This window comes from Equus przewalskii, chromosome 14 (genome assembly GCF_037783145.1).
Source record: "Equus przewalskii isolate Varuska chromosome 14, EquPr2, whole genome shotgun sequence".
NCBI classification, from domain to species: domain Eukaryota; kingdom Metazoa; phylum Chordata; class Mammalia; order Perissodactyla; family Equidae; genus Equus; species Equus przewalskii.
In genome coordinates, this window is record NC_091844.1 from 989,516 (window position 1) to 1,017,423 (window position 27,908).

The 27,908-nt window shown below is 49.2% G+C and overlaps 1 protein-coding gene and 1 long non-coding RNA gene across 6 annotated transcripts in view; one reads left to right on the top strand and one right to left on the bottom strand.

Moving 5' to 3' along the window:
* EDAR (ectodysplasin A receptor) overlaps nt 1-27,908 on the top strand; it is a 96,399-nt gene that overhangs the window by 17,601 nt on the left and 50,890 nt on the right. Inside the window, exon 1 of one of the 4 annotated variants that reach the window (XM_070571925.1) lies at nt 1,965-6,033. The exons of 2 other annotated variants lie outside the window; for them this stretch is intronic. The gene's annotated coding sequence lies outside the window, so the exon portion shown is untranslated. Of the gene's footprint in view, nt 1-1,964; nt 6,034-27,908 lie in introns of those variants that run through there. One more of the 4 variants, XM_070571928.1, reaches the window with a different exon arrangement.
* On the bottom strand, nt 17,950-23,471 carry LOC139075493 (uncharacterized). Of its 2 annotated transcripts, none has more exons than XR_011525865.1 (3): nt 23,195-23,471; nt 21,763-21,923; nt 17,950-18,608 (listed from the first exon to the last, which is right to left on the bottom strand). It is a non-coding gene; the product is annotated as an uncharacterized lncRNA (long non-coding RNA). The 2 variants fall into 2 exon arrangements; XR_011525866.1 differs by lacking the exon at nt 17,950-18,608 and adding an exon at nt 20,090-20,396 and having other exon boundaries at nt 23,195-23,390.

Sequence of the window (27,908 nt, forward strand, 5' to 3'; positions counted from 1 at the left end):
CGCCCTCAAAGAGCAAAGAATCTAGTTGGAGAGGGAACACATAGCATGAAAATGTAAAAAGCACCCCAAGACCTAAATGCCCAATATGTGGCCCAGGTAACATGCACCAGGAACTGAGTCTGAGGTGGTCAAGAAATCCCAAGAAACCTGCCAACTCCTGCCTGGACTATGACTTCAGCACCCTGAGCATCCCTCCCTCCCACTCCTCCATCATCAGCACGGCAGGACGCCACAGACAGCACAGGTCCGCCTGTGACCTCTGGCAGTCTTTCACAAGCTAGTTCGTTTTACTGAACAGTAGTGATTTCCACAGGGAAAGAAAAGAATTAGAAAATCTATTATTTGTATTTGTTCAGTCTTGTAGGGTATCCTCAAGATGAAACTTTTATTCTTTAGTGAGCCTGCTTTTATTGGTGCCACTAACAAATTAAAGCGTGTTTTCTGAACTTATTTTAATGGTGTGAAATTCTAGGCTTATGGAAATTCTAGTGGAATTTCCTTTAATGAAAGCTGCAAGGATCCATCATCCTAGTGTTTCTTCCTCTCTCTTGTGGTCTCTCTGTCTTCTCTGCTGAGTCCTCTTCCTGTGCCCTGAGTAAGAGGAACTGGAAGAGCCCAGAAGCTCTGCTCTCAGCGGAGGAGGCCCCCTCTGCTCGTGGAGCTGCTCTGCCCGTGGAGCTCAGCCCGTGGCTCTATGTGCGGGCTGAGCGCACTCACGCCTGCTGCCCAGCCCCCACCCGGGTCCGGAGGGCCTGTGCAGGTGTCTCCACGTGGTGTCTTGCCCTCTCTTCTACCTCAAGAGACCCAAAATGACATCAGGACCCTCCTCACTTCCTGGCTCAGCTACTGAAACAGACTCTTGGTTGAACTCCTGGCTTCAAGGTTCTCTTCACTCTAACTTTACACACCATTAACAGACTAATATTCCTGAAGTATTTCCTTTGTCCTGTCACTGATTGCAAGCAAGTCCTGGCTCCTCACATCCTGAACAAGTGCTTCTCAGATTCTAACGTGTGCCCCCAGGGTCCTGCGAGAATGCAGATTCTGACTCAGTGGGTCTGCAGTGGGGCCCAGGTTCTCTGGCTCTAAGTAGCTCCCGCGATGCCCAGGATGCTGGTGCTGGGTTTGCGCAGCCGGGTTCTGTGGGATGAGCTCCCCACAGTAACCATCTAAGGTTCACCATATTTGGCCGCGTTGCACCTGTCCCACCCGTCACCTTCCACGAGGCGGCTTGACTCTTGCGAGTCAGATTCCACATCACCCCAATAGCCGAGGCTCCACTTGGACTCCAGCCTCCTCCACTGTCCCCTTCTGTAGTGACTCTCCCACTTCCCTTCTCCCATATAGAAAGTCTGTAAGGTCTTTGTGACCCGGAGCAAACTCAAGTTTTCCTTGAACCCTTCTGACTGCACTTCCCTCGCCCTTTGGGTCCCTGCACAACTTTGTTCTGCGCTCTTTCTTGCTCTTAATCACGCACTGCCTGGCACTGTTATTTCCATTTTTTACATGTTTCTGACATCTTTCCAACGACATGGCAAGGCCTCAGGGACTGTGGCTGACTCATCTTTCACTTGTTTTGTATTTCTTTCAGCACTGAGATGGTGCTGTGCATTTATTAGGCACTTAATAAATTTCCTTAAGTGACTCAACGTAAAATTCCCACACTTAATCAAAAATTAGTCTGAGAAATAAAGGGAATGAAGAGCTCAATTGAAACAGAATTACCCCCACTTTATAGCCCTCACTGAATTGTATTGTAGCTGTCTGCTTTTGAGTGGACTTCCCCACTGGACCCTTAGGGCTGACCCATCTGTCGCTGAAGCTGAGCACGGCGCCTGCCCCGTGATCGCTGGACAAATGCATGATCCATAAGTTTGCTAGCTGTCCTTTCCTCACTGGAGATGTAAGCCATCCGTCTTCCACCAGCACATCCAGAGTTATACAAATCAATAGCAGCAAAAACAAGACCAAGGGGAAAATGGGTAAATTCAGCTGAGGTCTTAGAATGACAGAAACTAACCGTATATCTAAGCAGGGCTGGGGTCGGGTCAGGACCAAAGGCGAGAGAAGAGCAGAAGGAAAAGAAGGGAATAGTCCAAACCAAGGAGGGCGGTGTGTTCTCTCTGGCCCATCAAACCAGCGGCCTCGTCCCACCGGCTCGTTTCTCAAAGACAGCCCTGTCGCTGCCACGAAGAGGGTCCAGGAAAGCAGTTGTATGTGCTGCACTGGACCTTGCAGAATCCAGTTGCCAGGGAGCTGCAACCACGACTCTCGTGCAGCCTAGACTGCGTTGCGTGTCAGGGATTTATTTGGCTCAGTAATGAGGGAGCCCTGAGGTGACAAAGCTGCTTCCAGGAGCATCGGAGGAACTAGATATTTAAAGAACATTAGGATAATAAAACGGCTTAAGGTCCTGCAGAGCAATGAAGTCATGGTCTTCGGGTTATCTTTGCTACGTGGCCAGAACCTGCACGCCGACGCGTAACCTCATGGGGCCTGGGATTGGCCTTGTAGTACATGACAAAGCCGCACCCAGAGACCTCCCCAGGGAGGTTCAGGCGTCTTGGCAGGCCTAGTGGTCCACAGAGCTCCTGTGCCCCCTTTCCAAGTGTTGGACAGTGTTTGAATCAGGGTCTAGCTGTAGCCCAGGGTGACCCAGAAGGGCACAGGGACAAGCCTTCTCTGCACAGGGGCGTGGAAGAAAGTGCCAGCACACTTCCCCCGTGGCGAGGAAGAAAGCACCACACCCTTTCCCAGGAGACTGGACGCACAGGCCTCCCTCAGGGCCGGAGCGCCACCCTGCGGGGCTGCTGGGAGCGCCTCCCCCACATTCCTGCCTGGAGGTGGGCAGGCCCAGGCAGGTGACAGGAAGGCTCTTACTGGACCCTCAGCCACAGCAGCTTTATGTGGCCCACTCCTTTACAGCTCCTCGAGGCTGTGACCACTGAGAAGAGCCCTCTCCATCACTAACAAAACGCCACAGCCCCCGTTTTCAAAGTTTAAATAGCCAAAAGTATTTTCGCGCCGTTTGTCAGTAAAACTGCTTATTTCGCCTTAACCTCATGCTTCTACTTTCTGTGTTTGCATTTATTTATAATGTACGTAATATATTAGTATAATAGGGTATCACGTATATGTGATGCTTACTCATTGGTTTTTGACTATTAGGGATTTGCAACCAAAAAAGCTTGGAGACCTTTGCGCAAATTCCTTCCATCTCAGGTGTCAATGTGTATCTGAATCACCTGAGAATCTCATTAAAATGCAGGTTCTGATTCAGTGGGTCTGGGAGGGCAGAGACTCCGCAGTCCTAACAGGCTCCTGGCTGAGGCCAATGTCACTGGTCTGGGGACCACACTGGAGGAGAGGACAGGTTTTGGCTCCCAGTCTGCAGAAAGCTGCTGACCCCACGGCACCCAGATGCCAGGACGCGAGTGAAGTGCTCACCACCCACCCAGGTTCAGGGGGTGGGAGCTGCTGCTGTGGCTGCAGCTGCTCCTAAAACTTCAGTTTCTCTTGCACCTTGGGTTCAGTGTTCTAAAACAAAGCAGGTAGTTAGAGAAGTACCCAGAATATCTTGCTTTAGGGTTACCCACCGTGGGTTAAAGTTCCCCATCTATCACCTGTTAGTTACTATGACCTTAGATACATTGTTTGGCCTCTCTGAGCCTCAGTTTCCTCATCCGTAAAGGCACTTCCCTCATGTTGATCTGTGAAAATCAGATGAGCTAGCACGTGCAGCACTGAGCACAGTGCCTACTGTGCCCAGGGCCGAGGGTTCCCGGGTGCAGCGCCCTGGGCCTGGGTCGGCTGGTCTCATGGTCAGTGCTCACTTGCACGGTTTGTACACTCTCTCCATCCATCCTGTCTCCATCCGTTCTCTAGGCACCGGTCCACAAGTGGGAGTGAACACACGCTCTGTTTTCTGCAACCACAGGCTATTCTCGACAATGTGGCTGCTGGATGCCAGGCTCTCTTTTTCCACAAAGCTGTGTTTGACAGCCCTTAGACTTGGTAATCTCTAGGGTTTTCCACCTTTTGTCTCTGTGAAGTCACTGCTCTCAGTAACGTTGTTACATGAAGAGAATTTTATCTTGGTGGGTTCTTACTGTCCTTTTTAAAAATCCACATATGAAACCCTCAAACAAACAGAAATCCACAGTCTAGTTTTACCCAATATATGTGTTATCAGAAGCTTTGAGGGAAAGAAATTGGTTTATGAAGTAAAATTGATGGAATTAAAGGCTCAAACTCACCTTAAACTTTTTTACAAAGACACATTTTTCCATGCATGGACAGCACCCAGTTCCTTTCAAGTTTTACAGTCACCTTATTTTGGCAGAAAAATCAGGAAGTCACTTGTAGCACACAGGACTGTTATAAGCCTCTTTGATAATAAAAAAGGATGAAAAGACAAGCAAGAACCCCGTAGACACTCATTTGAAAGCCCCGAGAGCAGTGGCCCCCCCTTCCTCCACGCCCCTCTGAGCCTGCAAACCCCAAACCATATTTTCCACAGCACATTCACGCAGCCTCGGGGAGAACACAAAGTATTGAAGTAAAAGAAAATTCTAGCCTTTTATATCCCTACATTTTTTTCTGGTTTTCTTTGTGAAGTATGAACCCACAACTGATTGTCCCAGGGACTTGATCTTGAAAATGCAGGATGGGCTGGCGTCTGGAGGAACCTGATGAGGGGGGTCCCTCTCTCTGCCCCCCGGTTTGCTGCCCACGTTGCTTCATTTACCACGTTCTCAGAGGTGTTTGTCCTGTTTGGTGGCTTAGGCAAGGGCACACAGCTCCTGCAGTCCGTGCCCTCTGCTCCAAGGAGACCAGGCCTCCCTCTGCTAATACCTTTCAGGGCCGGCTCCTGGACTTACATGAGCATGGAACCTTGCACGTGGCTCAGAAGAAGGGTAGGCGTGAACCCCTGCGCCCTTCTCCACAGGTAGAGCCAACACAGCTGGGGCTCATTTTCTCAGCAAGCTGTAACAAAATACCGTAGCTGGGGTGTTCCTGAAACAAGATGGGTTCCCTTGCTATGGGAATGAACCAGAGACAGTAAGCGCCATTATGACTGGTGTCCACGTGAAAGACAGCCTCTTCTGAGATGCTCTTGGCATTACCTTGAGGAAGGAGCACAATGTATGGCTGAGGTTGCAGGCTTTATGCTCTGGCCCCACATGACCACACAGTGGCCCAGTGAGACATCACATAATGGGACTTCCTGTGAGCCATGAGGAATGTCATCCCAAAGAGGCTCAACCTGAGCTGGGCCTCCTCTGCATTTCCTAAAGTTCTAGAGTGACTAATAACACTCAGCATAGCAAATGCTAAGTCCTTAGCCCTTGGTCCAGGTATTCATTGTAAAGATGATCAAATACAAAATATCAATAATAAGAATAACAAAGACAGAACTTCGGCAGCTAATAAAATGCTACATGGACACAGTTTTAATTTCTTGAAATTTAATACATGAAATGGAAGTGAGGGCAAAAAGACTAGGAGGAGAGGATTGCTTCAAAGTTAGTCTGATCAAAACACCTTGATGTACTAACGGCATAAACTGCATTAGATTCAAGGTTGCGGTGGTGTCAAATGCTTTAGTTGTGCATATTAAGAGCGTAGTTGGAAAGTGGAAGATGTCACTCACAGATAAGGGAACTGGGCCTGAATTTTATAACCTAATTTAATTAGCGCTGATCTGTGGTTGCTAGTACCTGGTTTTTCCAGTTTTCAGGAAATATCTCTTTGCCTGGGGAGGTGATGAAGTGCAGGAGGAAAAGGTGGAGGGAGGGTGAGTGCAGGGAGGGGCTGGGGGAGGTGGGCTGTGAGACATGAAAGGCCCCAATATTGAATTTCCTCTGTGAGGTGATAAAACCTCAGGCCTCCCTCTCTTCCCCTGCCAATGCACACAGCAAGCCACACCTCTCCTCCACCGAGCACTCAGTTCCCGTAAAGGAAGCGCGAAGGAGACTTTCAACTGTGACAGTCACTCCGAGGAGAGTGAAAGAAGTACACAGACACCCAAAGGTAAGAGAAAAATACCCAAATCCCTCTAAAGCCTGTGGAGCTCAAGAGGCGAGAATCCTCCTAGGGTGACAGCGTTCTAAGGCTCCGCCTGGGTCTCAGTTTCTTTCTCCTGCTAGAAGAGCGTATCTGGGGACAACTGGGATGTTCAAGATCATTAAAAGATACAACCATGACACCCGAGGACTCAGCAAAAAACACCCCCCATACACACAAACTTACACATTTTCTGATTTGGTGGGGCAGTTTTAAAATGTTTGGGGAAATATTAAATAAAGAGGAAGTTTTTAGGAAGTTAGTATAAAATAGGCAGATTGTTATTAAAGATACATTTTTAATATTAAGCTGAACTTTATAGGACTTAATTAGAATGCATGAATTCTTCTGTGTTCTAAATGTGCTGTGGAGCGTCTTTGTCATGCTGCATGGTTTGCAGAATTTCTTCCAAGCAGGTTGTGCCTGCAATTCTCTGGAGCCTCCTATTGTGAAGAAAGACCATGTCTCTTGGTAGAAACCCACCTGTGGGCTGGTGCCATCACTGAATGAGCAGTGAGCTTAGCCTAACAGAATCAGTATTGAATCTAGGATTTTGTAAGCTCGCATATGGATCTGTCGTCCACATTTTTTCTTTCTAGAATTGGTTTGCTATTTGCTGTCCCATTTTGCTCACAGAAACCCGGTTGTTTAGGTAGGATCTCTTAGTTGTCAAAAAATTATCCTCATTTCTGTTACTAGTTACCATGGTTTTTTCCCCCAAAGGGCCTGCCTTTCTCTTAGTTAGAATAAGAACTTTTATTTCCAATATTTCGGGTTTCACGTTCAGTTTAGGGGAAGGATAAACAGTTCCATGACTTGATTCCTTTTTGTCACAGTAAATGGTGGTGGGATTGCTGTTGAGCTGGGGTGTAACACAAAAAGGGCGAAAACCTGGTCTAGAAGTCACACGACCTGGGGTGTGCTTCTGGCTCTAGCACACATTCCCTGGGGGACCTCAGAAAAGTCCTGAATCTCTCTGAACGCCGGTTTCCTCAGGAGGAATGCTCACTGCCTATCTCCCAAGGAGGCCAGATGACCACTCTCAACAAGCCTAGATATTTTAGTTAGAACATTTGAGAGGTGGGGGGGATCTGAAAGACCATCTTCCTTCCTGCCCAATGAGGTAGCCACTAGCCACATGTGTCTTTACATTTAAATTGATTAAAACAAATTAACATTAAAAACTCAGTTCCTCAGTTGCACTAGCCGTGTTTCAAGTGCTCAGCAGACGCAAGTGGATAATGGCCATCGTGCCAGACGGCACAGGGCTCAGCCACCACTTCCTATGGCTGCGGAAACTGATCGGAGAAGCGCATGCACACCCGGCCAGCGCTGGGGCTGGGCTGCACTCTGCGCACCGGCTGGTCCACGGTTAGTCCAGAGGGTGTGGACGCCTTTACAGCCAGCTCTCACTTTTCTCCTGCCCACGTATTTCCAGGAGAAGGGCAGAACTTACAGCAAGAAAGGGCCCTTCCTGTGCAGCTTGGAGGTCAGGGCCAGTCACTCCCATGAGACCCTCAGCTTGGAAATTGCTCCAAACTGGTCACAACAGCTGAGGAGCCCCCGAGTTCATTCTTTTGCTGAAATGGCAGCTCACTCTTGCAAATGACGGTTTTATAGAATGGAGTCTTGTAGAAAAAGTCCTCTTGTAACTGTATTCTAATCGGATGGGCGATCTCATACTATAATTTTGCAAGATGAAACCATTGGGGTACAGGGGGCACAGGAGCTCTCTGTATTCTTTTCCACAACTGCAGGTAAGTCTACAATTCTCTCAAAACCTAAAGATTAATTTTTTAAATGTCCTCGTAGTTCTTACAATTCAAGTCTTTTTAAAGTTGAGAATATCTGCTCTGGGCACTCTGGAAACAGGTTGTGATTGACCTTTAAAAGCTAGTTAAATCTTTTTCTCACAGCTCCTGTGAACTTCAATTTACTAAATTTGGAGTTCATGAAGATCTTTTTGCTACGGTAGCTATTGCACATTTGCCCAGAATTTCAAATAAGAATAAGCGCACAGCTTGGCGATGTGGCTTGCCAGCCCTGTGAAACGCCCCTGTGCCGGCTCGCCTGTGCGTCACGGGGCCTCCGCTGGTGAGGCACAAGGGCTTGGAGACTCCAAAGTGCCTGGACGCTGAAGGTGACAGTGAGTGATCTTGACTGACATGCAGAACCACAGCACTGTGTTCAGTGCGGTTGATTGTTGCGCTGACATTACCTGCAAGAGGTTAGGGCACAGCAGGCACGGTGGGCCAGCCCTTTCCTCATCATCTCCGTGGGTGTCTTCAGTTATCCTAGAACAACACTAGGGTTATTCGATTTTATTTTTTTCCTTTTTCTCCCCAAAGCCCCCCAGTACATAGTTGTATATTCTTCATTGTGGGTCCTTCTAGTTGTGGCACGTGGGACTCTGACTTAGCGTGGTTTGACGAGCAGTGCCATGTCTGCGCCCAGGATTCGAACCAACGAAACACTGGGCTGCCTGCAGCGGAGCGGGCGAACTTAACCACTCGGCCACGGGGCCAGCCCCCTACACTAGGGTTATTTGTAGATCTTTAACATAACCGTTAAGGAGTGAGGATCTTTGAATTTATGCTTTATCTCTCTCTCTCTCTCTTTTTTTGTGAGGAAGATTGGCCCTGAGTTAACATCTGTGCCAGTCTTCCTCTATTTTATGTGGGATGCCACCACAGCGTGGCGTGATGAGTGGTGCTAGGTTCGCACCCAGGATCCAAAGCAGAGCACGGAAACTTAACCACTACACCACCAGGCCGGCCCCTGAATTTGTGCTTTTAATTCACTGGGACTCTGCCCAGTGCCTGAGGGGGTGGTATGTCTGGCCTTGAGAAGGGTGTGCCCTGATGTCATGCTGGAAAGCTAGAAGCAGCGTGGTGGCCCCTGGGAAGACCACGGGCCTTGGAGTGGGAAGCTCTTGGTTTTAGTTCCTTTCTCATTTATTATTGGTTGTATGAACTTCAACAATTGCCCTCATCTCTTTAAGCCTCAATTTCTTTATCTGTAAGACAGGCAGAACAAAATCCACCTATTTCATAAGATTTTCATGAGAGGTGACTTCGGTTAGTTCGGGTGAAACGCTCTGAAGGAATGGGTGACTCTCCGTAGTGGGCAGCACACTGTCACGGCTTCTCGGAGCCCTGAGGAGAGGCCAGGTGGGATGCCGGCCCCGATGGAGTTCACGTTCCCACTGGGATGTCTTTGCAGATCTCCCTTCTGTGCTTTACAAAGTCTACACAGGGAGAAAAATCTCTCCAGGATGTGATCCAAACTGTTATATTCTGGGAGAGAGTGTTGGGAGAAAGAACTGAGGACTCATCCTGCCGCTGTGTTTCCCTCCTTGGTTCCCCTTATCACAGCTGGCATTTTTCTCGTAAATATCGACTTGGAAAAATGAGAGCTGGCCTGGCTGCGTGATCTTGCCTCTGTCCTTCTCCAGCGCGGGGACCACTCACATGCAGCAGCGCACGCCACCAGCTCAGGCTGCAGAGGTACAGCAGCAGATTAGGTACACCAGCTCACTCCTGAGCTCCTCCGTGGGGCCCCCTGACTCATCCCCACCCACCTAAGGCCCAGCTGGGTCCAGGGCCCTGTGCATGGGAATGAGTTCCTTTTGACCACAGAGCTTCAGAAAAGAGACCATTTATAACACCTTCTGCCAGTGAATGCTCATTTAATATAGGTATCTGTAGTTTTCAGAATCTCCATAACCAAAAAGGCAGTTCCACCTTTGACATGGAAATCTGATGTTTGTTCCTCAGGAGCTCTGCTTGTCCCTCTCTGTGTCCTCTCTGCTCCACACATCCCTACTGGACACGCCAACCACAGAAGGGGTTCTTGCGAAGATTCTGGGTGAGGGCAGCCTGACACCAGCTCTGTTAGGTGGGTCCCAGAGCAGCTGAGTCCCGTGTGTCCACAGCGAGAGACTCAGGCCGTGACAAGGGTGGCTGACCTCCAACCCTGACCCCTCCTTGCCACTGCCACCCAGGAACCACCATCCGAGTGGGCACCTAGGGCTAGTGGTTCCTGTCGTCAGAGGAGTGACCTTGGGCTCAGTTATGTAGCTCCTTTCAGTAAGAGTTCCCTCCTGCCTGTCCAGGAGAGAAGGGCTGGGCAGTGCTCTCCTTGCTTGAATGTGTTTCTTTGTTCTTTCTGTACAAATCACGCTTTCTTCTCTCTGGGAATCCAAAATCTAGTCAGGGGCCAACGGGACTCCTCAGTGGTGGCCGTTCTGCAGATTCTGTCCCACACGGCACCGGGAGAGGCACTCAACGAGGCACTGTGGGGTGGCTGAGCTCTCCTGCACCTGTGGATCTTTGACCCAACAATTCTGCCACTAGGAATTTATTCTGAAGGAAGAACTAGAGTTCTTTACACAATGTGACTGTGCACATTGTCACATTAATTATAGTAGTGAAAGACACTGGAATAAGCGTCCAGCCTCAGGGGATGCATTGACCACTCATGGTACATCCGTGTGGTAGAATACAGCACAGCCATGTTCCTGAAGAACATTCCATGACAAAGGGAGATCTTCATTAAATTATTAAGCCAAAAAGGATACAAAACTCTGTATACAATATGATTCTAAATTTTTAATTATACATATATAAAATGGAAGGAAATAAATCAAAATCTCAATAATGTTTCTGGATGGTAGGACTACAAGTCATTTTTAGGTTTCTTCTTTATGCTGTTGCATATCTGAAAGCTTTCTACAATTAGTATACACTGTTTCCACAGTCAGGAAATTATGAAAAAATGACAGTGACAGGCCAGGTGACGAGGTCACCGTTCATTTTACTGTTTGCTGAGAGGTCAGTGGAGACAGAAGTGTATTCCACCCTGGTTCCTCACGCTCCCACCCTTCCAGAAGTTCTAGAAAATACTCATTCTTGATGATGTGCTTTTGAGAAACTCTGCTCTCTAGTATTTTGGAGGAGCATAATGGTTGCTCCAAAAAGTTACTCACCATCAAGGTCACCTTGTGAACTCAACCCGTTCTCCACTACAAATTCTAAGGTATCGATCACCTATTTTTTGTTCAGACAGTCTCCGATGAAAGTGTCAAATCAGGTCCTAAAAACAGAGTTAGAACCCTGTGGTCTCGTCAGTTGCAGTGCTCTCTTTTACCAGTGGAGAAACTGCTGCCCAGAGAGACCTGGCGGTTGCCTGTGATGCCTATGCTGAGCCAGGACTGGAACCCCCCCTCCTGGCTCCCAGTCTGCTTGGCTCTCTGTCGTGTCACTGAGTCTTTCCTAAGAGCTGCCTTCAATCTTGGCTTCCAGTCAGGGGCACCACCCTCCCTCCCTGGGGGCAATGCTTTCTCAATCTGCCTGTTGCCTCCCACTAGTGCATCGTGAATCAATTTAGGGGGTCGAGACCAGCATTTTTTAGTGGAATGGCGTACATAGTATAGCACTGTATAACATGGAAGAGAGTCGAAATAGCATATAGGAAAGGTAAGTGTAGTTTTGTAAATCATCTATTTCAGTTAGATATGTATGTGCTTGTGTGTGTGTGTAAGTGTTTTAAAGGAGGCTTAAGTTCTGTGGTGACAGACCTGTGGAAAAGTTAGTGTCTCAGAAGACACATCTTCCTAATTTTCATGCAGTGTTGTGTGTTAGGCTGGTGAGTAACTAGCATACTTTTGGCTCTAGTCATGCAGACGTACTCTGAGAACGGCCTCAGCCTTGGGCGTTTCTGTGAGGTCAGTTTCCCACCATGACTGCCCATTGGCCCCAGCAGCCATTCGCTGGGCATCAGAGCTAAGTGCTCAGGGTGCACGCCACATCCAGGTGCTGGCCTGGCTTGACGCCCCAAAAGTGCATAAGGCCACAACTCCCCCTCGGCCTGGTGACTGCCATGGGAACCAGGGTCCCTTGGACACCTTACAATTTGCGTCACTTTGGCACAGGTTTTGAACATCACAGAAAACAAAGCATTGGGAGGGGCAATATTTTGGTCATGAAAAATCCAGGAGGACCCCATAATAGACCAGAGCATGGTGAAGTCCATGTTGCAGGTTCCTCTCACCTAGGAACATGACACTTGAACTTCTCCAAGCCAGCATCGGCTCGCTCCCTCCCTCCGCACCCCACCATCACTGGGCGACTCTTTCTCAACACTAGCTAAACGGCAGTTTGGGTTCTATTTTTTATACTCACCTCCAGGCATCTGGCCCACTATATCCTCTGCGTCACAAACACTGGGAAACTCTAATTTTCTTTCTATCTGTCTTGCTGTCTGGGAAAGCAAACAACAACTCCAGGTCACCTTCTACTCCAGCTGCCAGGTTATGTGGGTTCCCTAATCCCAGACCACAGGGTTCCATGGAGCGTCGTTGGCCTCTCTGCCCAAACTTAGCCTTGCAATGACCTTGTTGGCTTCACTGAAGACTTTGCTTCCTCCTGAATCACCCCCAGCTCCACCCTCCATATACACACTTCATTAGGCATTATTCCAGCATGTTCTCAGAGTCAGGAATTTATGGGAAGCCACAGAGAGCTGGGTGTTGACACAGTGATTCTCTGGCTCTTGCCCATTTTCTAGGCATGACCTTGAGAGAACAGTGTCCCATTCTTGTGGATGCCAATTCCAATTGCCTCAGCCACAGGCCACGGAAGCCATGCTAAGTGGACTTACCAGATGGGGACGGTATTTCATTAGGTGGCTGCAGCTCCCAGATGCTCTCTCGAACTGTGTTGTCACCCTGCCCCAAACCTGGTGTCTTTTCTTGGACAGCCGTGAGCCTGGAAAGCCTACTCCCCCTGTTGATCTATCTGATTGGCCTTAAGGTCACAACATCCCAAACTATCAGAAGCCTCCTTTTGGGGCTTTTAGGTCTCTTGGAGCACCACGTATCTCAGGCCATTCCAGCAGAAGCCAACCTGCAGAGGCCTGAGAACTAGACCTCAACCTCTTAACTAGCGGGGTGAGTAGTAGGAGAAACATGTGCCTGACTCCTGGTTTTGCCGTTTCTGAATGGGCTGTCCTAGAGATGCCCTTGAGCTGCCCCTCCTGCCCTCCGGGCTCTTGCACTCTGTGTCCAGAGTCTTTCTGAGCACTGTGCTCCGCCTTCTACCCCCTCGCCTCTCCTCTCTGCCCCTTCCGCCTGCCCTGTCCCCTGCCCTAAGCAAGCCCTCCCCCACAGGCCTCCAGTCTCAGCCCACGGAGTGCATTTGCCTGTTTTTATTTTTCTTCCTGCTGAAGGAAAGCATATTTCTCGGTTATTAATGAAAGTGATAGCAGCCCCTGTGTGTTTATCTTAGATTATGTGGTCGTTATAAGACGAAGCTCCTCAAGCAGTCAGTCTGCGGCTGATTTGAAAACAGACGAGTCTCAACAATGAGCTTAAGGGAAGGTGTCAGGTATAAATCTCGTCTTCAAACAGCCAGGGTGCATTCCAGACTTCAGAGACACTTCTTTGTATAAAGGTGGTTTTTTTTTATCCGGCCTTTCTTTTCCTTGGGCCTGGAGGAGGATGAAAGTGCAGGGGTGTGTGTTCTTTTAGTCTGATAATGAGGCGAGGCTCACGGGCATGGTAATTTGGCAGCTTCGGTACTTCCTGTAACAGTTTTAATTTTTTTTTTTATTTTTTATCCAAAGGCTGCTTAAAGACAAACATTTTTTGTTAAAGTGCTGGTAGTTCATTTTCTGCAGGAACCATGCAATTAATCTTGTTTATATTAAAGAGACAGGTTGCCTTTGTCAGCTTTCCTGAGCTATAATTAATGAAGATCAAAAACGTTACAAAGACATAATATTTAGCTTAATGTAGATGAGGCTGGGCAACAGCTGCATCAATTAGAGGAGCAAAAGGGAAAACAAACATCCCTTCCTTCGGAATAACTCGGATACATTAAAACACAAGGATCATGAGGCGTCTTCCCTCCACCAACCTTCCGCGGTCGGCCTGCTGAAAGACGGGATTTGGACATCAAATGGTTTGTAATGCCCCATCAATTACACTCGAAATGCAGTTGGAGGCACCAAACGTCTCTCTTCACTTAGCTGAAGTTTATCCAGGTGTGTGGCTGTAGATCAGAGGCTCCAAGTCTGAGAACCTCTTCATGGGGAGGTGGGGAAGGAACAGGGGCGGCAGGTAGAACCTCACAGAACCGTGGAACCCACTGGGGGACGCTCAACAAGGCCAGGGGCTACGTTATTTAGAGTCCTGTTGGAAGGACGGTTATCAGGAAAATCCAAGCAGAGTTGGTGAGATGTACTCAAACGGGCAACGCCAGCTGCCCTGCCCGTGCCCCCTACCCGGTGACTAAGACCTTTGGCTTCCAAATGAAAGTTTAAAAGGGATCACCTCTGCCTATAAACAAAACAATGTGGGCTTTCATCTGTTTCATGAAGCCAACGGTAAACAACCACCTGGGAGCCCACCAGGAAATTTCATGGAGATCCAGAGTGTGAGGGCTGGAGCCACCTGCCCGCGGCAGCCAGGTCAGTTACGTCACTCAGAGTTAAAGAAACTGAGGCCTGAGGAAACTGTAGAAACTTGTGCAAAGTCACACAGCGAGAGAGTCATCACCTTTTCTGCTGGGCTTCACAAACCTCAGATCCCAATCACAAAAGTCCAAGACAAGAAGGAAAGTGCAAAATAAAACATAAACTAAAGATTTTCAGCAAATGCTGTGATGCAAGATGGTAGCTGAGCAGGTGGAAGGAGCTGCCCATAAACAAGTATCTACAAGGGAAATGTTAATCAGTCAACCAAGTAACCAACCAGACAATCACAAAAGCACCCATGGGACCCCTTACACCTCGCCATGTGCAGGGGCTTGGCTCCCCAGACGGACTGAGAGATGTCAGAACCTTCCCATCTGAGTGACTGTGCTGAGTGGGCGGACAGCAGGCCGAGGACAGGGGGTGATTTGATAAAGTCAGGAACAGCCAGCAGTCAAAACCTTTCTGTGTTCCTACCTGAAACTAAACCAAAAGTCATGTCCGGATTTGAAAGGACACCCCTGCAGTTGTCATTCTCACACAGCAAGTCTTAACATTCTCATGCCCTTTAACTTCATAATTGCACTTCTTGGAATTTATAAGAGAAATATCATTAAATATAAGGTACCACCTGTTACCTCCCCACTGTAGCTCTTCCATGCATGGCGCCCACACCGGAACTCCTCTGCCCTGTCCCAGGTCAAATGCCACTTCATCCGTGGAACTTTCCTCGGAGCAACCAACCAGCAAGGTGATTTTGCTCTTTTGTTCTTCCCTCCCCATCCCCCAAACAAAGCAAGAAGAACAAGAAAAAAGCCCATGCTTGTGCTTCCTTGCAGAAATATTCCTGGGTCTACCTTCAAGGTCATCTGTCTACTCTCTAAGCCCTCCTATGAGACCATATGAGCCTCAGGGGCCAGTCTATGTCTTACTCAGCTTTGTATCCATTTGAGACCCCAGAAGCCCCTGGGAGGATGATGATGTTTGTTGAATTAATCAGAATATAACCAAGATGTAAGAAGGTAGCCCATAACTCAGGTATTTGTGATGGTAATAGTGTAGTGAGAGTGTTCAGTGCACAATGTAGATGTGATCATGGACTGATAGAGATGGCAGAACCCTTAGAAAGGATCCCGTGTAATACCCTCTGTTTACAGTTGAAGAGACTGAAGCCTGTTGGCGAAGTCTTACCCAAGGCTCCACCCTGGGCTAGTGCTCTTCCCTCTAAACCACATTACCTCTATCTATGTGCTTATAGCCATATAGGATTATGAATAAGATTGTATGTAGGATTTGAAACAAAGAATTTCAGCATGCATTTAAATTCTGATAAGACTAACTCCCTTCCATCAAGATGTGGTTTATATTGAATTCCTTTCAATTCTCCTGAAGTTCACTACCTATGAGTACAATAATCTCATAAGACATCCTGGCCTTTCTGGTTGAATTTTTTGTCTGACCCTCGGACACAGTCCTGCCAAGATAACAGAAATAACTGACATTTCGGCTTTTTGTGGTCATTGGCTAAGTTTAGAGTTTTCCTAGTACTAGTATTGTGGTGTGGTCATTGCAATTAGATCCCACCAGCCTGGACATAGGCAGAAGATGGGTGTTGAGATAATTCCACACACAGCTCCTATAGGGTGAACCAGGAGAATGGGGCCTCCTCCATGATGACAGCCCTCTGAGGAGAGCTCTAAGCCACATAGAATCCTTTCAGGGTGCAGGAAGTACAGAGGGTAGATGATGAACAAGCACGAGGAATACGGGTAGAGTAGAGCCTGTGGTGTGCCTCCCAGATGCTGGGACAGTGGATGGTAGAAGGTTTACAGCTGAGTTCCCCAACCTGGAAACTGCCCTTGGGCGGAGGAGGTTGCCGTACCCAAGGTCACAACCCCTCCTTGGGGAAGCCTAAATCCAGTGCTTGGGTGATGTGGGAATGTAAAGGCCTGTTGCTCTTGCTCCAATTCAGGACAACTCTGTAGGGCCACCAGCCTCTTTGAGGTCTTTGCTGGGGCTGCATTGCAGCCCAACTTCTCAAGGTCGCAAGCATTGATCCCCAAAGCTCTCCCTGATAAATGTCTTGTACTTAATCTCTAGTTCATGGAGTTTCTTGGAGAAAAAGAAAAGGGAGTGAGAGCAGAGACTTAGAGCTGAGGAAAAGCTCCAACAGAGCTTACATGAGGGCACATGGCAGCATGTCACATTAGACACATAGACACAGAGCCCTGGTGGCATGCAGTGTGAAGTCACACACTCCTACCTTTCAATCACATTGCGTTGGAACATGAAAGAATAAACGGTCCCTAGGTCTTCCCTGATTAATCTGGCCCTTGCTGGGCTCACCTGCTCTCAATTGACTTTGGCCCTTAGAAAAGAAATACACACCTTAGAAGGCTATTGTCTGCTCTGCCTTGTAGGGTTGGGTATTTCCCTGTGCGTGTTTTATTCCGTTCCCCAGCTAAGAAGCTCCATCCTATGGTCAGAAATCATGTCATAAGTACTGCCTCCCCATGGCATCATGGCCCAGGCAGAGCTCAATGAATACGACCATCCAGTGAATTGATTTGTCCAGTTTACTACACCTAATCTCCGCAGTTCCAAAGAGATGAATTCCACCCGCTCCCAGATATACTAGTTTGTTCAAAAACCTCAGGAAATGAGGGCATTGGCCTCAGTGAGCTCACAGAATCTTAATTTGGAAGGGACATATTTTTCTGAGGTCATTTTCCAGTCATATCTGCTTCTAAGGCAGCAGACCTAGCCAGTGATAAATCATAGGCTGTGTCCGTCATTATTTCAACTGAGTCACTCTTGGGAGTTTTGGAAGAAATGAGCACATCTGTTTTCCATACGGCATACAGGGCAGGGGGTGGGCGTGGACATCACCAAGAGCGTGTATGGTTGGTGTGATTAGTTCCTGCAGCCCCAAACCAGTCCTCGAAACTCAAATGATTCTTTTTTTATGGGCAAGAGTAGGAATCTCATCACAATTGTTAGAAAAACGATGTTTTCATGGTAAAGTTCACACGAGGCGTGCACTTGTGTTGAGGCTGGTTTCTGGGGAGTGATGGCAGCAGGAAGATGATGTTCATGGAAAGTAATTGGATGCACCAGGCAATATCATTCTGAACTGACGGGCCGCATGCCCCTGGCCAAACAGGACTAATTGTAAGGATGGCATGACTGGGCCTACGGTAGCTATAGTCTCCCACTAACTGAAAAGCAAAATCATTAGATAGCTCCTGTGCATGTGGAAATATCAATGCCATTGCTTTTTCCTTCAGAATAATTATTTTTTTAAAAAAAATAACATGCTTTAAAAAAATCAAGTAATACAGAAAAGTATGAAGAAGAAAGCAGAAAAAAATGTCTAATTCTGCCACCCACAAACAACCATCACTAACCATTACATCCCCAGAACGTATTTATTTTATAACTGAAAGTTTTATACCTTTTGACCACCTTCACCCATTTCACCCCCCCACCCCCACCTCTGGCAACCACCAATCTGTTCTCCGTATCATGAGTTCAGTTTGTTTGTTTTTAGATTCAACATATAAGTGAGATCATATGGTATTTGTCGTTCTCTGTCTGACTTATTTCACTTAGCATAATGCCTTTAAGCTTCGTGTTGCAAATGGCAGGATTTCCTTTTTTTTTATAGCTGAATAATATTCCCTTGTGTATATATACTACAACTTCTTTATCCACTGATGCACTGATGGACACTTAGGTTGTTTCCGTGTCTGCGCTGTTGTATATAATCCTGTTATGAACATGGCGGTGCAGACATCTCCTCAAGTTAGTGTTTCTGTGTCCTTTGACCAGAGAGCCAGATTTGGAGGATTGTTTGGTGCTCAGGCTATTCCTGACACTAGTCCCTGGGAGGTCATCTTTGTACACAATTCAGGTCAACAAGTTTTTACCGATCCCCTGCTGTGTGCGAGGCCCTGGGCCTGCTGAATACACTTGGGCCAGTGTCACCAGAAGATCCTCCTCCTGCCCCCTTCACATAGAGCTGCCCTTCCCTGCAGGTACTGAAGTTACTTTGGAGCATATCCGAAAACCTGCAATAAAGTGAGGGGAGAAAGGGAATTTCAAGACCTCAAAATTTCAAAGCTGAGAATATTGGGTTCATTTTGTACCTTGACTGCTCCTCACAGCCGGAACACACTCCAGGAGCATTTTACCAGGGTATAGAGGCCTGCCAGAAGGAGGGGGCTGCTGTGTCCTCAAATACACCAAGCATTTGGCAGTCCTCCAAAATGGCTGATTCCTTCACACCTGAAGGACTAGTGCTTCCAGTAACACTGCAGAGAAATGGAGCAGGAAACGCCGTGTAGGCCGGGAATCCTCAGTTCGGTTGAACTGTCTCTTATTTAGAGGAAGGGTCAGATGGAAGGATAGGATAGGGTCAACATCCTCATTAGAAAGTAAGGTCTGCTAAGCCTGCAGCCCTCGTCACCTGGCTGTCCCCTTGCTGTGGTCCCCCCTCTAGTCCCCTTCAGCTATCCCTATAGCCCCAGCTCCTTGCCTCCTCTCCACTCCATGCACTAGAAGCTAAGTAAGCCCCGAATCCATCTGACAAGAGGTAATATTATTTGTTTTACTTATATTCAAGTCCATATTCTCCACTCCTTCCAGAAAATCTTCCTGCCGTCGCCTTTTAAGCTTTTATCCACAACTCTCACCCCTCTCCTCTTCCAAACCCTCCTCAAGTCATACTTGCCCCGTGACCCTAGTCAGGCAAGATCTTCTAGGCTGTACCCCTCTCCTTTCCCTATGCCTTTCCCAGAAGGCTTGGCATTAAACATGCCTATCCGCACAGCCCTCGTTACCCATAACAAGTCTCTGTTCCTTTCGTTAACTCTACGTGGGCCTGGCCTGTGCCCCCTTAGAGGGGCCTTAGCTGGTCAGGCAGGAGAGCAACTTACCTCACAGAGCTTCATCAACAGACTGATCTGCAGACCTGCTCACCCGAGTTACTGAGCCAGGATCCCAAGACCCTCTGTTTGACAAAGCTCCCAGGTTGTTGGGTTTCAGGACCACTCGTGCGCTTGGCTCCTGGCACCTCATATCAGTCTTCTCTCCTCTGATCCCACAGGCACACTGCCTACTCACTTTGTATTTCCCTCGGTCCCTCTGCCCCCATGAATGTTTCTTTCTGACTATCTGCTGAGGGGCTTACAGTTTTCCAAAGAAATAGTCCATTTGCACAGGAAGGCTTCCAACTAAAGCACAGGGAAACATCCTGAGCAGTAATCAGGAGCTCACGAGGCACGAGAGAAAATGAGATTGCGGGTCTGAAGTTTCCGTCTGATCAAGGAGACAGTGTAGGCTGGAAGCCCTGGCCGCTCTGCCTCTGAGAATCACTCCTCTGAGTAAACCGCTGCCGCTTTGCCGTAAAAACGGGAATGCATGTTTGAACTGGGGCAGGTCCCCTGCGATTGTTTTGTTACACCCCTTTAAAGCTACAAGGCTGAGCCAAGGAGGGCACCTTTGAAAACCCACTGCCCTCTGCCAGCACAGTGAAAACATTTGGTCTTCCTCCCTTTTGAATCATTTATTGCCAACAGCACAAACCTCCAACTTAAATTACACAACTATTTAGTTAAAGAGCATTATTAAAAATGTGGACATTTTTATAGCTGTCAAGCACCCATGTTGTAAAACTTCTTCCAGTTTTGATCTGTTTTCCAAAAGAAAGATTCTATAGAGTTGGACACTTCTAGTCCTGTGGTGGACATGCTATGCAGGCTGAAAACAGATGGTGTGCTTTTCTGAGTGAGGGTGAAGGACCCAAAGAAATGCCAAAGCCAGTGTGAAGAAGACTCTTCACGGGAAACATGTGGGCCCTAGAAGAGATAATTCCAGGAAATAAATGAATTCCTAGCTAAAACCGAATCATTCCCATTCGAGCAGAAATTAACATCAAAAATCAGAAGAGAAGCCGGGTCCTGGGGCCGGGACCTGCTGCCATCCACCAGCCCTTGCTGTGTGATTCCCACCACGTAGCCTGGGCACTGAGTATCCGAGGCCTGGCCCCACTCTCAGGCTGTGAGGGCGTTGGGGTCTGAGGTCCTGGACATAACGACAGTCCTCCCTCAATATTGTCAATACATACATAGTCATTTCTTCATCCTACCCAGCTTTGGGTGCAAGCCAACCCAGGTTGAAGGAATAGAATGACCACGTATTAATAAAGTTAAATTAGCCTATCTTCCTGTGGGATCTATGGCATTTTTTATTGCTATAAAATGTACATAATAAAACGTTCACCATTTTAACCCGTTTTGAGTGCACGGTTCAGTGACATTAAGTGCGTTCACTCTGTTGTGCAACCGTTGCCACCTCCCTCTCCAGAACTCTTTTATCTTCCCCAAGTGAAACGGTCCCCGTTATACACTGACTTCCATCCCCTCTTCCCCTAGCCCCTGGAAAGAGGCTACTTTCTGTCTCTATGCATTTGACTTCTCTAGGGACCTTATGTAAGTGGAATCATACAGTATTTGTCCTTTTGTGACTGGCTTACGTCGCTTAGAGTAATGTCCTCAAAGCTTATCCATATTGTAGCGTGTGTCAGAATTTCCTTCCTTTTTATTTATTTTGTTTTAAGGATGTGTTTTGTTTTGTTTTTTGAGGAAGATTAGCCCTGCGCTAACGTCTGCTGCCAATCCTCCTCTTTTTGCTGAGGAAGACTGGCCCTGAGCTAACATCTGTGCCCATCTTCCTCTACTTTATATGTGGGACGCCTGCCACAGCATGGCTTGCCAAGCAGTGCCATGTCCGCACCCAGGATCCCAAGCGGCGAACCCCAAGCCGCCGAAACGGAATGTGAGAACTTAACTGCTGCACCTCCAGGCCAGCCCCTCCTTCCTTTTTAAAGCTGAATAGTATTCCGTTGTATCCCAAATTTATTTATTCCAAATCCAAAGCAAGTTTTGTTTATTCATTTTGGATTCATGGTGTTTTAAAATAAATATATCTCAATTTTATTAAGTAATTTTTAGGTCACTTCCAATCCTTTTTCCTGGCTTTCTTGGTGTTTGACATTTAAAACACTGGCAGTCCAGATAAACCAATTGTGTTCATTCTACCCAGACCTCTAATTAGCTCCACTTAAAACTCAGACATTTTCCCCTTTTAAGAATTTAATATTTCTTTCTAATTAACAGGTTTCTAGGCTTTAAATGTATTTCTTTAATTTTAATATCAGCATACTCTAGTTCCGAATACTTTGGCATCATCTTAGGGCTCTTGGCATGGGAATAACTGGCATTCAAACCGCTAGAGGCATGAAATCCATCCATGGAACACCCAGTAAATGGTGTCTTCACACGCTGCGGCACTGGGCTCACTGGGGTGATGGTCCTTGTCAGCTCCTGGAATGAGCAGAGTGCTGCATTAGAGCAGGAGAGCTGCAGGGAGGCCACGGGCGGACTCAGCCACAATGCCACCTTTGGCCACACAGGCATTTGTCCCCCGTTAGGACCCCCATTCCCGGACACAGAGGGTGAGGCTGCCTCACAAACAGGCGGCACTGCGGGGACCACTGCTCCCTAGGAGATTCCAGGGGCGGGAAGCTCCAAACTGTACTAATGCAAACCAGAAAGCACAGGACAGTTTACTGAAGTCACCAAATTGGCATCACATGGTGGTCCTGGAAACCCTCGCTTCCTTCTATGACAGGAAACGTCAGAGCTTGGGATAAGCGGGGACACGGGGCCCCTCTGCTCATACCGGAGGGCTTGGAGGCTTCCCTAGACATTGGCTCCTCGAGGGTGGGGACCATGACTCTGGCCTGGGGGTTAAGAGCTTGGCCCCTGCAGTCAGGTGTCTGGCTTGGCCACTCATCCTGATCTGCGACCTCAGCAAGGTCCGCCGCCTGCTGGGTACCACCTCTGCCTCATCTGCTCGGTGGGAACACTAGCAGGACCGCCCTCCCAGGCTGATGTAGCGACTGGACCAGTGCCTGCACCAGACTGTGCTCTGGGAGGGCAACCAGCTGTGAGCCTCTGCCCCAGCGCTGAGCGGAGCACATGCGTCTGAAGGTCTGCCCGGATCCAGCACCAGAGCGGCTCCTGGCGAAGGAGCCCTCACGACCCAGGAGCCCCCGCCGCTCCTCCGCCGAGAGTAATGGCCACTCCAGGCCAAAGGCATGTGTGGGCCCCAGCCACCATCCTTGCAGAAACGCTCACACTATTTTAAATTTTCTCAAAGAAAATGCCGTTCCTGCGGAGCAGAGGCGTGTTCGCGGGCAAGCTGGGCAGCAACTGCCGTGCACACTCCCGAGTGACCAGCCTACGTCGAGCTTTCACATTCCAGACTTTCACGTACATTCCTCTCATCAGACCCTCTGAGAAACGGGCAGGCAGGGACCCCTGTGTCCCTGTTTAGACGTAAGAGGACTGAGGCACAGTGAGCTGAAGGGGCTCGTGCAAGACCACCCGTCTCAGGGTGTCACTAATCTTCGCGCGGCTGTCCTGCAGACGAGAAACAGTGCCCCTGTGGTGGACACAGCTGGCGCTGCCCGTGCTCAGCCCAGGACCCGGCGGGCCGCATGGTGTCCAGCCCGGTCCCCGCTCAGCCTGGGACATGCTGCCCGGCACAGCGTGCGCAACCGCTAAGAAAGGAGGCGTCTCGGTGCACCGACCTGTCGCCCCAGCCGGGAGCGGACGCCAGCAGTGCTGTCACTCCATGCGCAGCCAAGGAAGAGACGCCTGGGTCTTTGCTCCGAAAACCGCGTTCAGCAATCGGGCTGAGCCCGGGAGCCAGCACTCCCACCCCGTGCGACTCCTCGTGTTGATTCTGGACGGTTCAGACTAGTCGCTGCCTGCCTCCGCTGGGGCAGTGCCACTGCTTTCAGCGTCTCTTGAAAAAGGGTATTCAGGGCTCCGCACTGACTCAGCTCCCTCCTCTTGAAGAAAGGCACAGGGCGGGGGGAGGAGTGTGGTGTAATTACAACATAACCCCTGTCGTATTAATGTGTAATTTAACCACGTGAAGAACAAATTACACCATGAATAAGAGGTTTTATCCCAACCTCAACGATCCCCACGCGCGGAGCGATACCAATGCTCTTCGTTTCTCCAGCGGGTGTTCTCGGGGGGAGCTGCAAGGTGCCTCTGCTAAGCTCGCCTTCCTCCAGGCTTTCCTATACTCTACTTGAGAAGGGAACAGCAGAATGAATCCTCTTTCAAACCGGTAGAACAAGACCCTGAGTTTGACAGAAAGGATCCAAATTTACAAGTTACTTGCTTCATGCTGAGACTCGAATTCAAGGGAAAAAAGGGCCTCTCCGAAAGGGACATTTAATGGTTATTTATAGCCTGCAACATCCGGGTCACCTGCTCCATGAAAGACTCGTGCGGCAGCAGGAGGGGATGCTCTGATGCCAGGATCGGGAGCAGGGCCCAGCCCGTGTGCCCATGAACACACACACACGAACAAAATCCTGCCGCTCCGCCTTAAGAGACTGGCCGCGTGCAGACATCGCTGTTGCTGCTGTTGGATTTTCTCCGCGCCCTGCCCTCACACTTCTCAGGGCAGGAACTCTTCGTGGGCATCCAAACGGCCACGGGTGTGCCTGGGAGTTAAGCGTCCGTGGAGCTGGCGTGATGTTGAAAGCGGAGAGGGGACAACAGGAACCTACTGGAACCAAATGGCTCCAGGAATCTTCAAACGCCCTGGGTGTGGGGGCGGGACGGACCCACGAAGTGAGGCTGCCACGGAGGACGCTGACTCCTGCCGTCGCCTGGCTCCTTGTGGTTCGCTTGGCCTTGTAAAGAATTATCCAACTCTCACGGGTCCTCAGAAGTTAGGTGAAACCAAGGCCACATTGCACTGACCCCGGCCTCCTCTACTGACTTGCCTTCTCACTCTCTCCTCTTCCAGCCATCTCTAGCCTCTCTCTGTGGCTCCCGAGAGCCCGGTTCCCAAGGCTGGGTAGAATGGTAGAAAGTGGAGCAGATCTAGATTTGTACCCCAGCTCTCCTACCTCTGTCTGTGTGACCTCAGGCAAGTCACTCAACCTCTCTGAGCCTCTATAGGCTCAGCAAGTTAAATGGGGAATAGTAAGTGCCTGCCTCATGGCTTTTGGAGGAGTAAACAAGAATGTGTGTACGAACACGGCCTGGGCCTGGAGCTGGGTACACCTCCACAAATACCCTCAGTAAGCTAAGAGACCGGACATCTGCCTTCAGCAACACACCTGAGGGCTCTGCTCCCACAGTGCAGACGCCTGACGAAATCCAGGGAAGATTCTCTTAGGCACGCCCTGCTTTTCCTCAGATGAGGGCATAAAAGGCTGCGGCTTTCCCGAACAGAAGGGGAACCTCTGAGTGGAGAGGTGGCTCCTTGCAGCAGTTTGCCAGGGGGGACGAGAGAAACCACGCCCACCACCTAGCCCTGCGCCCCACCTCCCTGGACACACACGTTCACTCCCAGGCTGGGAGGAGGAACCACAGCGTCCTCAGAAGTCGAGGCCACACGCATGCGCTGTGTTTGTTTGTCCTCTGAGCCGAATCTGTATGTGAGCATAAACACATCTTAGGACAGAGGAATTTTGGTGAGGGTGATTATTTATAATGACAAACAGGCTGCTGTTTTCAACACGCCATCAATCTTTCTGAAGTGACTTTTTGAAAAGCGTCCACTGGGGTTAGCTCTGGGCAAATGCCATCGTTTTTCTCCCCCTCGACCCTTCCCTTCTGGCCATGCTCGCCGCTGGTGTGGGAAGGGGCTGCGGGTTTATTTGCGGATCCTCAGAACTTACTTGTAGCATCTCTGTGGCGACCCCCAGCAGGGGGCTGGGGAGGGGCTCACAGGGAGCCTGTCAAAGGGGACAGCTCCATGGAAGCATTCAGAAGCGTGTCCAGGTTGCTGCCTTGAAAACTGCTGTGGTGGCCAGACGTGAAGCTGGCTGAGCCCACGGTCCTCCTCTGGGAGCGTCTAGACAGACTTGCCGGGGAAAAGTCCCTTTTGGAACCTTGATATTTTAGTCGCCTACATCAAATGTGAGGTCAGGACTGCCCAGGTCCAGGAAACTACCAAAAACCATTTTTTAAATGTAATTTTAGCACAAAGAAATCAGATGAGTGAATGGATGAACATCGTGCTGAAGCAGTACCTGGAATACTATTCAGCAATACAGAGGAGCAAAGTGTGGACGTTCACAGAGCGGGCGCCGCAGCTGTTGTGTCCACTGAAAGGCAGCGGATCCCAGGACGCCTGTGGTGACCATTCCCACGAGAGCCGGGCAGGCGGGATCCATCCCAGCCATCCGAACGGGCCCGGCAGGCAGGTTGATGACAAAGGGGCACAAGGACCTTCTGGCAACGACAGGGATGTTGTGTGTCATTGTTGGGTGGTGGTTGCATGGTGTCTGCCTCATCAAAGTCACCGACCTGTACATGGGAAATGTGTGGGTTTTATTCTGAGTTAGTTATACCTCAGTAAAGCTGACTGATTTTAAAAGTGTAGTCTTAGCAATAAGAAGATAAAAATGTGTGCCATTAACCAGACAGTGAACCATGGGTTCTTGGCAGACATGCAGACTCGGAGAACATCACTTTAATCGTTGTGAACTCTTTCCCACCTGGAGGGGCCCGTGCACAAGTGGGCCACAATGTGTATAGCGCGCGACATGCTGCAATGGCAATAATGGCGCTTACTGCCTCAGAGCAGCCTGCCCTCTTTCTGAGCCTAACTCCACGCTCACGTTGTGCAACAACACTATTAGATTTCTGGTACGGAGGATGAATAGAGGACCTGACCACCTTTGTCTCCAGCCTCTGTCCTAGGCTCCCGGCTGCTGGGAGCTCAAGCGAAGGCGGCACACAGCTGCCTCCCAGCACCCATCCCCTCTTCTGTCTCTGGGCTCAAGACTTCAAAGAGAGGCAGGGAGGAAAGAGCGGACTGTGGGGCGGGACAGGGGTCGCAGGCCCTGAGGAGCTGCAGGCCCTTCGCCTGGCTTCTGCGTGCCTTCGCCTCACCTTCCCTGTCAGACAGCCATCTAGCCTCAGGAGGCCCCCTGCCGCGGCCTCCGCCACCCACGCCGGAGACGTCTCAACTACCCACAGTAACAGTCCCAGAGAGCAGCAAGCCCTCTGAGGGCCCCTCGAGGACAAATAATGACAGCAGTGATGTTTAGGTCCTTTTTGCCGGGGTTTTGCAGCTAATTTAGAATCTGTTGATCCCAGTGCCAATAAATGGTTTATCTCCTTCGACTTCCTTTACTTAAAGGGTATCTTCACTGTCTAATTAATGTCTTTTATTTGGCTGACATGGCTTGGGATTCTAGTAGTGTGTCTTACAGTAATTGTTTATTATGTTCTCATTTTGGTTGTATTGTTAAGCGGAATTGGTGTGATTGAGATACATCTGTGCACCTCGTGGGGAGCTCACCTCCTGTCACAGTGTGAGTATTTCAGGGGCCAACTCACTGCTCTGGAGTGGACTCCAGATACCAGAAGAATAGCTAGGGTGGGGATCACAGGGTGAGCTGAAAGTACTGCTTCCCAGACGTCTTTGAGCTGATGAAAGCAAAGAAATGAGGACAAGAAGCTGAGGGAGAACCCAGCACGGTAGCCCCTTGGCAGAAGAGGAGAAAGAGTTCTTGATTTCATCAGAATGCAGTTTAGGAAATAACTCACTGTCTGTCGCTGAAAGAAGAGGACAGAGCAGTGACCTGGAGGGCATCCACGGCCGCTTTCAGTTGCCCAAATGGGACACGCCCTCCCCTGGCCTTAGCCCATGCTGTTCCCTCTTCCTTTCCCTCTACCTTGCCTCTGCGATTCCTGGCCAACTCCTGGCGGTCCTCCCTTCTCTGGGTCTGGGACAGTCTTCCTGCCCTCTCCAGTGGGCCAGGTTTTCCCGCACATCACACCCCGTGTGCCCCCACCACACCATCACTCATCCCTCCCCAGGGTTAACTCCACTGTGTTGCACTTGCCTTTCTCATGGTCTCCACCAAATGGTGAGACCGCCGGGCAGGGATCGGGCCAATTCGTTTGCTCTTCAGCCTGCTCTAGAGCTGGTGTTCGGGAAGTATTGCATGCATGGTTGGGTGGCTGCAAGGATGAACTGATGGATCAGTGGCAGGACGGATGGACAAATGGAAGGCTGGATGGCATGCATATTAAAGAGCTGGAGAGCAGCTGCTCTTATGTCCCAACAAAATTTCATGTTTGTCTACGAGTCCTAGGAAAACTTGCATTTTTGTAGTTAAAGCAATGCGCTTTAGTTACAGTAGCCTTCCTGATTTCACCCTGAAAATGCATTCCCTCAATTTTGATAAGGCAATATGATAGGGGATTTTTTTTTAAAGCTTCACCAGGCTCATCACTTGTACAAGATCCTTTCAGCTC